This window comes from Protopterus annectens, chromosome 4.part1 (genome assembly GCF_019279795.1).
Source record: "Protopterus annectens isolate FY-2018-M chromosome 4.part1, PAN1.0, whole genome shotgun sequence".
Taxonomy (NCBI): domain Eukaryota; kingdom Metazoa; phylum Chordata; order Ceratodontiformes; family Protopteridae; genus Protopterus; species Protopterus annectens.
In genome coordinates, this window is record NC_056734.1 from 805,600,962 (window position 1) to 805,617,439 (window position 16,478).

Sequence of the window (16,478 nt, forward strand, 5' to 3'; positions counted from 1 at the left end):
TCTGGGCAGAAGGGGGCACAGCTAATGAACCTGTGCCAACCTTTTCCAGGTATGTGTGTGTTTGTACATAAATCAAATCTCAAAGTGTGTGTGTGTGTGTGTGTGTGTGTGTGTGTGTGTGTGTGTGTGTGTGTGTGTGTGTGTGTGTGTGTGTGTGTGTGTCAGCTACTTGGGCAGGGACACGAAGCACTGGTCGGACAGAGAAGGTGCTGGAGGTTTTGGCTTGACCACTCAGCTGAGATCTCAGCCCTATAGCTGTGTGAGTGAGGAGTCTTATTGGGGATCTTTAGAAGGAGGTAGAAACCAGCCCCAGAGTGACTGTGATCTCTGTGTGCCCTTAAGGGAAATTGCACTTTACTGTGTGTGTACTTGTAATCCTCCCATTGTGTATGTCCCCCCCTGTTGCCAGTGGTGAGGATTGAGGCTCCTTGATTACTGGGCCAGTGCAGGGGTGTCACGTATTAATTGAACAGTGGTGGGATATCCACATCACATATTAATTGTCTTGTAGTGGTGTGGATATTGAATTCCTGTAGCCTGAGTACAGTGGTCACTGAAGGTGCTTGTACTCTCAATCAGCCATGCAGTGAACATTCAGAGTTCATATCACAATTGATTTATTTTTTGTTAGCTTAGTTAGTCAGGGAGAGCAGGCAAGCATGCCAGCAGAGAAGTATGGCAAGCTGGCAAGGAGCCATTTGGCTGAGATGTGCCAGGCTAAAGGACTGGTGCATGCCAACCTAACTAAAGTAGTCACAGCTGCATTGCAGAATAGCAACAAGGAGGACAATCAGACTGGCCTTGGAGATGTACAACTCTCAGAAAATGGACAGTTTAACCTTTCCACAGAGGACTTAAAAATCCGTCTGGAGTTAAAAAGACTTAAGCTGAAGGCCAAGCATTTGGAAATAGAAGCAACAGAGAGACTGACACATCTAGAGGCTGAGAAAAATGAGAAACTGTGATGGCTGGATGGTGAGGAGAATGAGAGGCAGAGGCAACATGAAAAGGAGATGCTGACTCTTCACCAGTGTCATGGAGGTAATGGGGAAGGGAGTAATCGAACCCCAGAAGCAACAAAGGTCAGTCAATTTCTTCCACAATTTACAGAGGGAGATAATTTTCATTCATATGTTTGAGAGGGTATGTAAACAGTATAATGTTGGCCAAGGGGTTTGGGTATGCTTCCTGACCCCCTTACTCCATGATAAAGCTGTAACTGCTGTTTCTAAATTGTCTGATACTGATTGTTTAAATTATAATGTTGTAAAGAACTGTCTTTTAGAAAGCTTTAAGTTAACACCTGAAGCTTATAGAAAAAGTTTTGTGAGCATAGATGCAAGGCAGATGAAAGTGTGTGTGAATATGTTGCTGACCTAAACACTTAGTTTCATAGGTGGGTAAGTGGATGTCAGGTCACCACTTTGAAGGGCTGGCAAACATTTTGGTGAGGGAACAAGCCCTTAGCACTTTACCTGAGGACATGAGAATCTGGTTAGCTGATAGACAATGCACTACTGCAAATGAGTTGTGGGAGACATATACCTAGCAAGCAGGGCATCACTGCACAGGGAAGGGACACCCAGTGCTGCTCATGGGTCTAAGGGAACCCATGGTGAGCAGCCCAGACTACCCCAACAGAGTCCACCAGTAGCAGGGGAAGCCACTAGCCCAGGTACAAATTCAGGACCAAGGGTTAAATGTTTCAAATGCAACCAGTGGGACCATGTAGCATATAGATGTTCACGGAGGCAAGGTGGGGAACAAATGGTGGGAGAGCCAGTAAGTGGGAATGACAAAATGCCAGCCATAAATTGTCTCAAGACAACAAGGGTACCAAATTACCACAAGATGTTATAGCCTATTTTAGTGGATGGGAAAAAGGCCATGGCTAAGAGAGAGACACAGCCTCTGACCTAACCATTGTGAAGCCTGCAATGGTTACAGAGGAGCACTACTTGCTTGGGCAGTCTACTCCAGTCAGAGATTTAGAAAGAACCCCATTACAAATACCTTTGGCTAGGGTTCACCTCGACTGGGAGGGTGGAAAAAGAAGCCAGCAAGTAGGTGTGTTTGAGGATATCCCTGCAGATGTCCTTGCAGGGAATGATAGTGATAATGCTGTACCATGTGTGCATCCAGTTACATCAGTCAGGCTTGGAGATGAATATGTGGTTCTGGTAGCCTGGGGGAGACCCAGATAGGCAGCACACTTGCAGCCAGGACTGGTGAGATTGTTACTTCAGGGAGGGACTTACCCTGTAACCATGAGACTGATGGTGTACCACAGCTGCTTGTGGGTGCTGATGTTCCCTTGGACAGAGTGACTGCAAGGGCAGAAGTGAGTAGTAGTACCAAGGCTGACAGTAAGGCACCTCTGTCAGAGAATACCAGACTTCCTGTGGAAGGGGCTCTGGGAAGAGTTACTAAGAGAGAGTTAAGACAGGCTCAGCTCTCAGAGCCTTCATTATAAGGCCTGAGGGAGGTAGCTAGTGAGGCACCTGATTCTCAAGGGAAGGGGGAATCTGTATGCTGGGACAAAAGGTTACTGTATAGAGAGTGGACTCCTGAGGGAGGACTGTAGTGTGAGAGAATACAGCAGTTGGTAGTGCCCAGAGCCTACTGTCTGGCGCTTCTAGTCATAGCCCATGATACTCCCTTTGCAGGTCATATGGGTATAAAACATACAAAGAGATATATTATGCAGAACTTTTATTAGCCTGGGATTTCCAGATATGTAACAGGATACTGCAGGACCTGTGAGCAGTGCCAAAAGGTGGACAAGGCAGAAGACAAGGTGAAAGCTCCTTTGATGCCTTGCCTGTGATTGAGGAGCCATTTCAGAGGATAGCTATGGATATTGTAGGGCCTCTGAGTACCTCAAGTTCCACAGGAAAAAATATATCCCAGTGGTAGTAGATTATGCTACCAGATACCCTGAAGCGGTGGCCCTGTCCTCCATTGAGGCAGAAAAGGTGGCAAATGCTTTGTTAGAGATTTTCAGTAGGGCAGGTTTCCCAAAAGAAATACTGACTGACAGGTGCCAGTTTCATGTCAGACCTGCTGGCTTGTCTGTGAAAGCACTGTAGGGTGAAGCACTTAAGAACCACCCCTTACCATCCCCAGACTAATGGTCCTGTTGAGAGGTTAAACTCTATACTCAAGTCCATGCTACAGGCATTTGCAGACCAGTTTAAGAGGAAGTGTGACAAATATTTACTCCATCTGTTCTTTGCTTACAGAGGGGTGCCCCAGGAATTCATAGGTTTTTCACCCTTTGAGTTGTATGGGCATAGGGTGAGGGGATCTCTAGATTTGATATGAGATGAGTGGAAGGGAGTAAATCTCACAAGGAGTCTGTTGTGGCATATGTCCTAAACCTCAGGACAAGGCTCAAGGAACTCTTGGGCTTGGCCCAGGAAAACCTGGCAGAAGCTCAACAGCAGAAAAAGGTCTGGTATGACAGGAATTCTCGAGCTAGAGAGTATGCTATAGGGCAGCAGGTAATGGTTCTCATTCCTGTCAGACACAACAAGCTGCAGACAGCTTGGGAGGGACTATACAAGGTAGTAAGGAAGGTCAGTGATGTTAACTACATGATAGAACTGCTAGACAGGAGGCAGGGGCACAAACTGTACCATGTTAATATGATGAAACCTTACAGTGACAGGAAGGCCATGTGCTAAGTATTTGCAGTACAAGGCAGGAGGAGTCTGAGGGGCATCTATGGCTATAGGGAGCCAACCAGGAAAATCCCAAATTACTATGGTGGAGCCTAGGGTTGCAGGAATATGATGGGACAGTGCAGCACTGTACTAGGGTCAGCAATGCCAAGGCAGCTGAAATCTCAAGACAGGGAATAGGGTAAGGTATTCCCAGATAGGCTTAACCCTCTCAAGCAACGTTTCTCAAGCGTCACTTGAAAAACTAGCTTGAGGTTTCGGAGGAATGAAATGTGACATTGCCAGCCCAGCTATCTGGAATTTTGTAAATAATTCTGTGTCATTTGTGAATATTTATATGATTTATACAAAACTGTATGTTATGTATTAAGCTTCAAGAATGTAACCACAGAATACTCGACGGGAAAAGAACAGAAATGCATATAAAGTATATACCTGTGCAAATGTATATTATTTTTAACAGTAGAAACTGGGAAATACAGAGTTAACTTGCAAAACTTAAGAATAGTTGAGGTTCAGTTACTTTATGGCTGGGCCATAAGCATGAGATGTTATCTCTTAGTTTCAATGCAGCAAGGAGACAGGATGTCTAGAACTAGGGTGCCTTCTACATTGTTTTGTAAGTGTTTTATTGTTTTATGTCTTCTAGTAACTAAAAACATCTGAAGGCTATGTATTTTTTTACACAGAGATGTTAAATGTTGAACACCAGAGGTTTAGCCTGGGAACTGAAGACAGGTGACAAAATGTTATGTCATTCAAGCTAACCCAGCAGTAATATGAGATATTAATTTAAGAACTCTCTGAGAGAGAGACTGAGCATTTTGTATTTTGTCTTGGACATAGCAAGAACACCCACTCATCATTAACATCTGCACTTGCCTTGCTAATAGTAAGTAACTAGTGTACAGTAATTTCGTTTAGATATAGTTAGGAATACAGTAAAGATTAGTTTAGATGCGTTTATTTGAAGCTGTCTTGTAATGTTGTTTTAAAATATTTCCTGTGATTTTGAACTCTGAAGTAACTGTGTTTGTTTTCTAGTATTGTCTTGTTCTTTTATTATTTATTATTAAATATATTTAAACCTATCTTTGTGAGACATATTTAAATTCTAAGAGTACTTGTATATGTATTTGGTGACACTGTACAGACTACTCCTAATAGCCTGGCGCTTGGTCAAAACTACCATTTGGATTAATAGTAATAATACACAACAGGATTCAACTCCCTTTGTTAATGGTCTAGAGAAACTGATAAGAGTGGTTGGTGGCAGTGATAACTACCTTATAGTCTGGGCAGAAGCGGGCATAGCTAGTAAACCTGTGCCAGCCTTTCCCATGTGTGTGTGTGTGTGTGTGTGTGTGTGTGTGTGTGTGTGTGTGTGTGTGTGTGTGTGTGTGTGTGTTTGTATATAAATCAAATCTCAAAGTGTGTGTGTGTGTCAGATATTTGGGCAGGGACACGAAGCACTGGTTGGACAGAGAAGGTGCTGGAGGTTTTGGCTTGACCACTCAGCTGAGATCTCAACCCTATAGCTCTACCAATGGGGAGTCTTATTGGGGATCTTTAAATAGAGGGAGAAACCATCCCCAGACTGACTTTGATCTCTGTGTGCTCTTAAGGGAAATTGCACTTTACTGTGTGTGCACTTGTCATCCTCCCATTGTGCATGTCCCATCCCACACTGTTGCCAGTGGTGAGGATTGAGGTTCCTTGATTACTGGGCCAGTGCAGGGACTTCACACAGCCCACTAGCCACACCCTGCTTCAAAGACATCTTCTCCATGAGAACCTTTAAACTTAAAACCATGTCAGCCACTTTTAGAGATGCCCCTAACCAAGCAGGTATCACACAAGGTTCTGTTGTAGTACCAGTACTTGTTTCTGTTTTTATGACAAACTTTCCTCTGATCTTCACAATATGTCTTTATTACTATAAGCTGACAACATAACTATTTATAGGTCCCAATTACATATACATATAAAACCAACTCCAAAAAAAACTCTAATACTCAGATCCTTGCTGACTTATGAAAGACTCCTTCTTAATACACATAAAACTAAATCTATCATTTTAATACCTACAAAAAAACTTACAAACAGCCCTAAAACCCTCTACATATGCCAAAACAACCTTCCCATGAAAACCACCTAAACATTCAAGTTCTAGATACAGACAGATGAAACACTTAGCTTTCAGATCCATGTCATGAAAACCAGAGCAGAAATCAAGTACATCTTCTTCTAAGCCCATAAGATCTTCCTTTTCTGCTTCCTTTTCCCTCTAGCTAGAACCATGACAGATAAAGGCATTTTATTTTCCCACATGGAATATGGATGACCGTTAATAGACAGTGCATCCAAGAACTCCATTGCCTTGCAGTTTCTCTAACAAAATTTGTTGCTTTGTAGACCGAGCACATAAAAACGTAAACCACTGCTCCTCCTTTAAAAAGGCTAACTGGCTACCAATAAACAAAGAACAGACCTTTCACTAGGCTCACTATTCTTTAAACTCCATCACAATTGTGTCACACAACTCTGCTAAACTATTGCCCACCTACAGACTCAGAAGTCGATCTCTGTCAGAACCATCTCTCCAAACACCTAGAAAAGCGCATAAGCCACTATTCACAACTTCTCTCTGCTTGCTCCAAGCTGTAGCATGAGCACTCCCCTCAGCTTAAAGGATATTCCAACCTACATCAAGTTGTGACATGAGTTTAAAACTTAGCTGGTTCAAATGAGACTGTACATATGTCCTAACCCAGGCCAAATAACTTAACACCTGTTTTTGCCTCTGGCATCTATCCTCTCTTGTCTGTCTACCCACTGCTGGCCAAAACCTGGATAAATATACATAGCATTTATAACTATTACCTTTGCTCTCTTACTCTCCACATTTCATTTACTTGTTACTTTGCCATCATTTGCTCACCTATTACTATATTGTAATCAAAATCCATACAAGTATAGCTTATATGCTGTTTTGTAACTAGTGTTTTATCATAGTATTTGTTGCATTTTAATACCCTGACAGGGTCTGAAATTGGCTGTTTGTTGATCAATGCCCTATCCCAGTAAACTAACTTAAGTAAAATATAGACAAAAAAATATTTCATTTATCACACAAACCAGATACCATATAGGTTCCATTTATGTATTTTCTGTGCTTTTTCTCTATAGATTATAGCCCCTGTTTAACAATTATCACCATAATAATTACACTGCATAGCCATATGGCAACAATCAGGGGATTTTTTATTAAGCCCTACTTATATTCTCATGCATTTGTTATTTATTTATCTATCTTTATTTAATCAGGAAAGTCTGACTGGGTAATACCCATTTGCAGCAGAGACCCAGGGAGAAAAGCTCCATTTATTTACATTGCGTTATACTTAGTTCCAGTTAAATACAGACTAGTTACATTTCTATTTATCTTTATACATGGGTCCCTATCATTTGATCAAGTTTTCAGAAACTTGAACTCCTATGGTCGAGACCATATGATCGAGTTTTTGAAAACTCAAAGCTTTTGAATGGTGATCATGGTACAACAAGGATCGGGAAATTTACCCTTTACCTCACTGTAGTGTGATCTTGGAGTTGGTATATATATATATATATATATATATATATATATATATATATATATATATATATATAAAACTTGCAGGAAGTGCAGGGGGGCTTGCCCCCCTGAAAAATGTAAAAAGGTAGATTTTTTTTTTTGACATGCGAGTTTTCAGAAACTTGATCATATGGTCTCTGATATTTTTTCAAGCTTCCAAAAAGTCAGTCATCTGACATAAACCGTTATACACATACAGTAGTTCCATTTATACATTCTAAATGGCAGACATTACTAAAGAGAGAGCAAATGTGCAATTTAGTGAAATGTACAGGCAGCAGTTACATATAAAAAATGTTTGTCATTTCAGTGAGAGGCTGAAAGTATTCTGTTTAAGGAGAGAATTTGGAGAGTATTGTATGGCGAGCACAAAGTCTTAACCTGGTGATGAGCATGTGCAGGACCAGGACTGGTTAAAATGTTGTTTAAGCAGTGGTTTAAAACTATTGAGTTTGATGGATAGTTTTATTTGTGTGGAGATACTATTCTAGAGTTTAGCAACTTATTGGGAGTAGAGCGAGTCTCCTGCAACATTATTTGACTTATTTGTAAGTAATAAGAATTTCTTACTAGAATGGAGGTCCCTTGCTGGGACAGTAATAATTTTTGTACTGCAGGGCATTTTTCTGGATGATGAATGAGTTTGTCCTATAGTTAGTTGTGATTTTGTTGCTTTAAGCTATGACAATAGTGAGCCATATTTGGGAGATTGATGGTAAATATTAGCTATTTTATTGTAGCAAGAGGTGAGTTTCTTTCTCTGAGTATTGTTTAAGTTTGTTAAGATATGAGCGGTGTATAAGAGAGCTGGCAGTAGGAAGGTGGTGGCTAGAGTTTTTTCTTGCAGTATCTGTAAGGAATCCATTTATCCTATAAAGGGAACCTGGTTTTTGGTGTGTAGATTTAATGGTGTGCAAGTATATGCTGGTTATATTTGAGATCGTCATCTATTATAACACCAAGAATTTCATTGTGAGTTACAGTTTCAATGACAGAAATATTTGCTAACTTTATGGTAAAAGATTGCTTTTGATTTTGGCAACTTTTTGAGGTAAAAAGCATTAACTTCGTTTTCTTGGGGTTGAGTAGGAGGTTTGGTTCTTTGAGCCGGGTTTCTGCAGAGGAGAAAGATTTCTGGGTAATGTCTTAGAGCTTATTTATTGTTGAGGCTGCACATATTAATGTTGAGTCATCTGTTTACTGAACTTAATTAGCATGGTGAGTGGAGGTGTGGAGGTTATTAATAAATATACTAAATAGTAGAGGACCCAGGATAGAGCCCTGAGAGACACCTGTAGTAACTGGTTGAAAGGATGAGTAGGTCTGTTGCCCTTTAATGGCTTGTTTCTTTCCAGATAGGTAACTAAGAAACCACAACAAGGAGTATTGTAAGAGTCCTATTGAGGAACGTTGAATGAGCAGTTGCTGGTGCAAGACGGTATGAAATGCCTTTGACAAATCTAAGAACATGGTGGACAGAAGCAGACCTTTGTTTCTATGTTGTTTTTTATATTGGAAAAATGTAGTAGAGCAGTAGTGGTGCTGTGCTGAAGCCTAAAGCAGTGCTGTATTTCTGAGAGCAGGTTATTTGAGGTCAAGTATTGCATCAGCTGTATATGGATGCATTTCTGTAATATTTTGGAGTGGGGAGTGAATTCCTAATGGTCAATAGTTATTAAACTCTATAGATTACAAAGACATGCAACTGGAGCATTTCTCCCCATGCCTCCGCTGAAAATTGGCTTTGTTCCAAGTTGCACGTTCCCAGTAAACAAATGTTAAATAAATAAATAAAATAAATAAATGTGCTGCCTTTGTGCAGTGATATGATACAGGATTTTTTCCACAGTGATGGGACGCATGTTTCTACTATGGATCTATTAATTAGTAAGGTCAAAGGGAAGCCTATAACTTCTGTGGCCATTTTAGGTAGCCTGATGGTAGTTGGTCTACAGCTACAGATATAGTTTTTAGTTTAAGGAGCAACTTCATTATGAGTGAGGTAGGTACTGGATTAAAACTGAAGAGGTGTGGGTGGTTTTGATTGGACAGGGGTAGACAGAAATTAAACTGTGTGGAGATAGAGTCTGTCATATTTTCTGTTTTTGGAGAAGGAGTGGTGGTCTTGCCAGGGTGGACTAATTTATTTAGTGATGACCAAAAATGTTTTGAGTTGTTTTGATGTATACAATTTGGTCTTGGATATACATCTCCATAGACGACACACAGGCAGGCATATAATAGGCATGACAAGGGTTTGGTGCTTGATAATCTAAGTGATTTAATCCCTCAATAAACAGTCTCCATTTTAAGCTAGATGCACATTGCTGGGCCTCTGTTGTAAACCAGAGATACAATGTCTGGATGCTAAGCCCAAGATGTGTACTCCCATTCCCTGTCCCCAGGAACAGGCAAACAAGCTTAACCTTATTCCTCCTTTCTACTCCCAGCTGGCTTCTTTAGGACACAGGTTATCACTCAAACCCAGGCCATATGTGTCATAATCAGAGCGTGCTGGTCCTGACATTTTTCCATGTTTTTTATATTTATTATTTATTATTTATTTTACATTTGTTAACCAGGATAGTCCACTGGACACAGGTCCATTTTCAGTGGAGACCCGGGGAGAAAAGCTCCACACATATTAATAACATGTAACAAAAAAAACTACAAAGTTCATAGGTTCATAGGTAGGTACTAGGCTATCGGCCCAAGGGCCTACGTAAGCCTAGCCAGCAAGGTTCCATAGATTACGCCACCCAAGAAAGTTATTTTCCTGTGCCACTATCCAGCAGAGACACAGAAGTGATCCCTGGGGTGTATTTCCTATTTTTCATCCACTCATCAAGATTTTTCTTGAAGAGTGCTAATGAAGAACTTTGCTTGACATAGATGGGTAGCTTATTCCAGAGTATAAGAAGTCTCTGGGACAGGAATCGATCCCTCCAGCGTGTCCTGTTTATTGTGGTGACAAGGTTTAGGTCCCTAGAGCATGTAGCTCAGAGGGATTGGGATTTCTTTAGGTGTAGCATGTCCAACAGCTCTGGGTTTGACATAGCTTTATATGCTAGGCAGAGATCACCTCAGAGTAGGTGATATGCTACTGAGTAAAGCTGGAGTTTTTTGAGGCGGTCAGTGTAGGGCATTTGTTTGAGGCCAGTAATCCTCTTTGTGAGGTACTTCTGTGGCCTTTCCAGCTGCTGCAGATGTCTTGTGAGGTACATTCCAAAAGGGGCATTGTACTCTATAATGGGTCTAGTGAGTGACGAGTAGAGGGGAACAATGACCTCTTTTTTCTTGGATGAGAACCCTTTTATGATGAGATGTGCCATGTAGAAGGACTTCCTGACTACTGTGGCGATGTGACTACCAAAGAAGAGACTACTGTCCACCTGGGTTCCAAGGTCTCTTATCACGCATTTGGTGTGAAGTAGATTGCAGCCTATGTGGTAGTTCATGGGTACAGAGTTTTACCAAAGGAGATGACACTGCACTTTTTGGCATTGAGCTTGAGGCCATGGCTCTGACACCAGGCATCTGTCTCAGTGAGGCCCTTCTGTAGGATGTCCACATCATTTGGGGACTTGACTATGGCTCCTAATTTGCAGTCATCTGTGAACTTCGTTAGACAGAGGCCTTCTGTGTTAGCCTGTACTTCAGAGAAGTAGATACCAAACAGGAGAGGTCCCAGGACGGAACCCTGTGGTACTCCACTTGTCACTGCTTTGAGGTCAGATTTAAAGTCTGCAACTTTTACAGTGTGGGTTCTGTCAGTGAGCCAGTTGGCAACCCATCTTATGACGTAGGGATTTATACCTAGTTTAGTGAGTTTAGCTATAATTCCAGAATGGGGGATGGTGTCAAAAGCCTTGGCGAGGTCAAGATAGGCTGTGTGAACCACCTTACCCTCTTCCACGGCTTTGGTGACTGCCTCAAAGAAGTTGATCAGGTTCAGGAGGCATGATCTGCCTTTCACAAACCCATCCAGAGTTTGGAGGTTACCAATGTCTTTGTTTATGAGTTCCATGATGATACGTTCCATGGCCTTGCAGACCAGGCTTGTCAGGCTAATAGGTCGATAGTTCCCGGGATCAGTGGTGGCTCCCCCTTTGTGGAGTGGGATAACTGTTGCTGTGTGCCATTCAGTGGGCAAAAAGCCTGATGTGAGGCAATTATTGAACATGGTGCTTAAGTGGGGAGCCAGTTCGTTCTGAAGTTCGTGTAAAACGAAAGTATATTTCAAAGTATATTTAGATACAAAATGCAGTGAGTCTTAATTAATAGTAGTATATTCATACACAGCAGTCACAATTAGTGAAAACAGAGAAATCTTACAGTAATAGTTTCATTAGTCTAAATATATATGTATGTATATATATATATATATATATATATATATATGTGTGTGTGTGTGTGTGTGTGTATATAAAATGACCTCAATCATTGCTGGGGGAGTCATGTGTAAACCAACAACTTGTTAAAGGGTATTGGGGTCTAAACCATAACAATCTATTTTATTATATTGTATGTTTTTCTACAGTAATAGAATATAGACCTATCTGTTCCTCTTGAGGTATGAGATAGTTAAGGTGGTGTAGGGTCTAACATAGTGGAGGATCTAGCCAGGTGAAGTGCAAGAGCATAGTCAGTTATTAGTGAGATGCAGTTTTAATGATTTTTTGAACTGTATGAAGGATGTCATAGTAGTTATGTTATAGGGAAGAGCATTCCATATTTTGGATACATAATTAGAAAAGAGGGCATCAGCTGCTGTATTATTTGACTTAGTTACTGTGAGAATAAGTTTGTTACTGGAGCGAAGAGTTATGTTATTGCTGTGGAGGTGAAGTAGGCTTTGTAATGCAGGGTTTTTTCTGGTTGATATAAAATGTTATGGGCCAGAGTGACTTGGTTGTAGTGCAGGAGTTGAAGAATTTCCAGCCAGTTAAGCAGCTTCATGGATGAGCAGTGGTGAGATCTAAATGGGGAGTGAGAGGCAAATCTAGCTATTTTGTTATAGCAGTAGTCAAGCTTAGCTAGGTCTGCTTTTCTAAGGTTGGTGAGAACAGATGAGGCATAGAGGAGTGTAGAAATAAGGTGTGTGTGAAATATAGAAGCTTTTGTTTGTTTGGTAAGGAATTGTCTATTTCTATAGAGGGTACCTAGTTTTTTGTGAACTTTCTTGATGGTCTGGGACATATGAATATCAAATCTTAGATTGTTATCAATCTCAATCTCCAGGAGTTTGGTGTGCTCTGTGGGAGAAAGAGTAGCTTTGTTACTGGACATGATATTAAAGGTAGAAGTTGAGGTGGACCTAGTGGGTTTATAGAGTAGTAGTTTGGTTTTAGCAGGGTTTAGGATGAGTTGGATATTGGATAGCTATGCTTTTATAGAGAGGAAAGATTCCTGAGTTAATGTATGAAGTTCCTGTAGTGAGGAAGCTGCACAAATTAATGTAGAAAATGTTTCTGACTGACTTCAGTGGGTTAATTAATTGCTTAAGTTTGTACCAAATGGAGCTTTATGCATTTTGTGTTAAATTTTTTATGAACCGATTGTCTTGGGATTTGTTTTCTCTCTTAGCTTTGATATGTACTTCAGTATGATGGCCGTGTTAGGATTTGTCAATATTATAGCTTAGTTATGCTTTTCAGATACATTATTTTTGGTTTAGATGATCAGATCTGTTTTGCTGGCAGTGTAATTTGTAGATTGGCTAGCTGTAGTTCACTTCTTATTCTTTCATTTGAACATGTTTTTTATATGAATTAATTTAATTTATATGGTGAAAGTATTTCTTAGAGACTTACTATGTATGTATTTTGTGTGGGCAGTGTAAGTTATATCATGTTGAAGTAAATAGAAATAGAAGTCCACATGTTACTTCATTTTTTATTTACATTTGTCTTTTAAATAAATGTAGATTTGGGTTTGAAGTTTTACTTTATGTGAACTAAGCAGTTTTGGAATCGTGTGTGTCTGTGTTTTGCATATGTAGTGTGTGGCCTTTTACTTCAGCTTCTTGCAAGTATCATAAATATATCAGGTTTAGAGAAATTTGAGTAGCTTTGATGCTGTTCCAAGGAAATAGATAAACTTGTGATGACATGCAAAGAAGGTAGATAAACATCTGATGATATGTCAGAAGTCTAGATAAGCAAAAAAAAAAAATATATATCTATATATATATATATATATATGTGTGTGTGTGTGTGTGTGTGTGTGTGTTTGTGTGTGTGTATGTGTGTGTACTTATGTATACACACACAAAGTGTACCACATGCATAATTTTATTGCAAATTTTATCTGGAATCTCATGTTAGGATAAATAATGTTAGCCATACTGTATTTGCTGCAAGTTACTGCATTACATATACAATGGAAGAGATCCCTTTATATTCCTATGCATGTCACTTTATTATGTGCTAGCAAGAAGGCTTCCTGTATATCTGGCTGACATTTTGTAGGAACTCCTGCACTGAATTCAGACAGAATTCATTATACATCAATTATAGCTGGTCTCTTTCTCTTCTATTTCAGTGCATCAAATACACTTTACTTAGAGAAGATCATCTTATCATGTGTTATACTTGGGCTGCATGGTTTATTTTATTAATTCATATGCAGATAAGGGGCCCTTAATACATGATGTAAAACGCAATCAACTATGTTAATCTTCTACATACATACATATTTACATATATGTTTTACACACACACACAGTTTTTCATTTATGTTTTTATATATGGACTGTCTGTTACATTACTAAACTTGTGTGTGCTACATATGTGACTTCTGATCCTATTGTTGCAGAAATAATGTGCTATGCATCACAAGGACGTATATACTTTGCTTCTGTTTCAGCAGGATATGTGGTGACAATTTTCAAATTGTAGTGAAAAGTAACTATAAAAAGAATGAATTAATTAAATAAATAAATAGTAACCAAACCAGTCAAGCTAATGCCAAGGATAATCAGTAGTCTGAATTACATCATGGGAACTGGAATGCATTGCCCACGCTGTTTTAAACTGTAGGTTACACATATTAATGTTCTCATGAAGTCTGCCTGCCGAGGTACTGGTTCCCTTTGTGATAAAATGTTTACAGAAGTAGTAAACTGAAACCTCATTAGCAGAGGAAAATACAAACTGCTGCATTACAGCACATCACAGTGTTCGGTGACAAGCTTAAATTTAACAGCTCATTGCAAAACAAGTGAATTCACTGTGCCTCAGCCTTTTAGAGCAAGAACTGTGGATAAAGCGAGTGGCGGCTGGTGACTTCAAATCAAAGGGGGCTGCAGGAGACAGCTGAATGGGTGGGGGTTAATAGGAAGGGAGTGTGGCCAACTAGAAAGGGGAGGAGCTATGCTCAAAACCACAAAAACTAACTTTAATTAAATACGCTGCCCTGGGTGCCAAACTGTCATTATGACAGTCCAATCAAGACAAAATTTAGTGTAGAATTAAAAAATATTTCAATGCATTGGCTGCATGACAGATTACTTAATATCTAGATGGAAACAAAAAGGTTGTGATGCATGAAAAAATAAATTACTTTTTAAATACATTACTGGAATGCCAGTCAAAATTACGTATAAGAAAAACAAGCAGCAGTCAACTCAAACCACTTCTCCTTGCATTGCAGTTCTGATTATAATTTATATTCAGCTTTATTAAAGTACCAAGTAACATGCTGAAAGTAGCAATCTCTGTGATGCCCCCACTTGTAAAAATGCTTCTTATCAAAAAAGACCTGCTGCCTGACAACTATCTACTTGTTTCATGGGGAAAACATGATCAAAGTAAAAAATGAAAAGCAAACAAGAAACAAGCTCAAGATACATTGCTTAAGGGATTACTGTACAGGTTATGGACCACACATGATAGATTGGCATTCTGTTTAATTTACGGGTAAAGCCTGCAGAGATGACTGGAGGTCTCCAACAAGTGTAATGAGCTTCTTAAAATAATGTAATTCTGTCCTTTATTACAAATATTGTCATATGCATTTCAATACCCAAGGCTTATACGTTATCTAGTTATGTAAGTATTCTCTGCATGGCAACAACAGAAAGGCTTTAATGTTGGCAATTCTTTAACAGTATGCTTATTAAAGCTTACTTGCATCTTACAATCTCAGTCAAGCTTACCTGATGGTCATTAAAGCATTGCTACTTAAACACAGAGCAACAGGCACTTTCTGAGTAATAAGCATAAATCAACAGTACAAAAATATGACAGAAACCAGACCATTCCACAAAATCAAGGACAGATGAAAAGTCGCTGTAGTACTTGTGTCTACCTTGGATGGGGGGTACTCTGCACATTTACACTGCATAACTGCTCCTTGCCTTGCTTGGACACATCCAGAGTCACTACATGGGGGAGTGGGGTGCAACAAGTATGTCACAATTTGAAATGTCTCTGGCTGACTGTGATTGCCCTGACACATTTGTCATACCTCTCAACCTCAGAGCAAGAAATCAGGACAAAGCCATACATAGACGTGGGACAAAGGCCCAAAAATAAGGACTATTTTTAAATATTGCTCTTATAAACTTAGAAAGATAATAGAATAGTAGGTCTTACATTAGTATGAATTTTCTGAAGGGTATGAAATCTGAAACTCAAATGTCTGTCAATTTCTAACTTCAGTCTTTAATGATTTGCCACTAATTTGCCAAAAAAAACACAATTTTATGAAAAATGGACCAAAAATGTGATGCAAAAATATAAAACAGCCACACAATACAGCTGGAAACCTGTCGAAGAAGGGACACTTTTTTAATATTAGTACTGCTAACTTGAGCAGCTGACAAAATAAAGTAATCTACATGCATTTCTGAAATAAAAGTAATCTATAACTCTGATTATTACAGTTATTTCTTAATTGTAAACCCTCCACGTTTTCTTCCAAAATTGCTATTTTGCAGAGGGATTATTAGGGAAAGAGCAAAATTTTGAGCCAAAATTGGGGACATTTGAGAGGTTTGGCTATGCCTAATTATATAAAGCAATTTATTTGCATGTACCTCTCAACCTGTTAATGTAATAAATCTGGACAAGGCCAAATATATTGGGGGAACATATAAACAGTACTAAAAATTGCTCTTGTATAAACTGAGACAGTTGATAGAATAACAGGTCTTA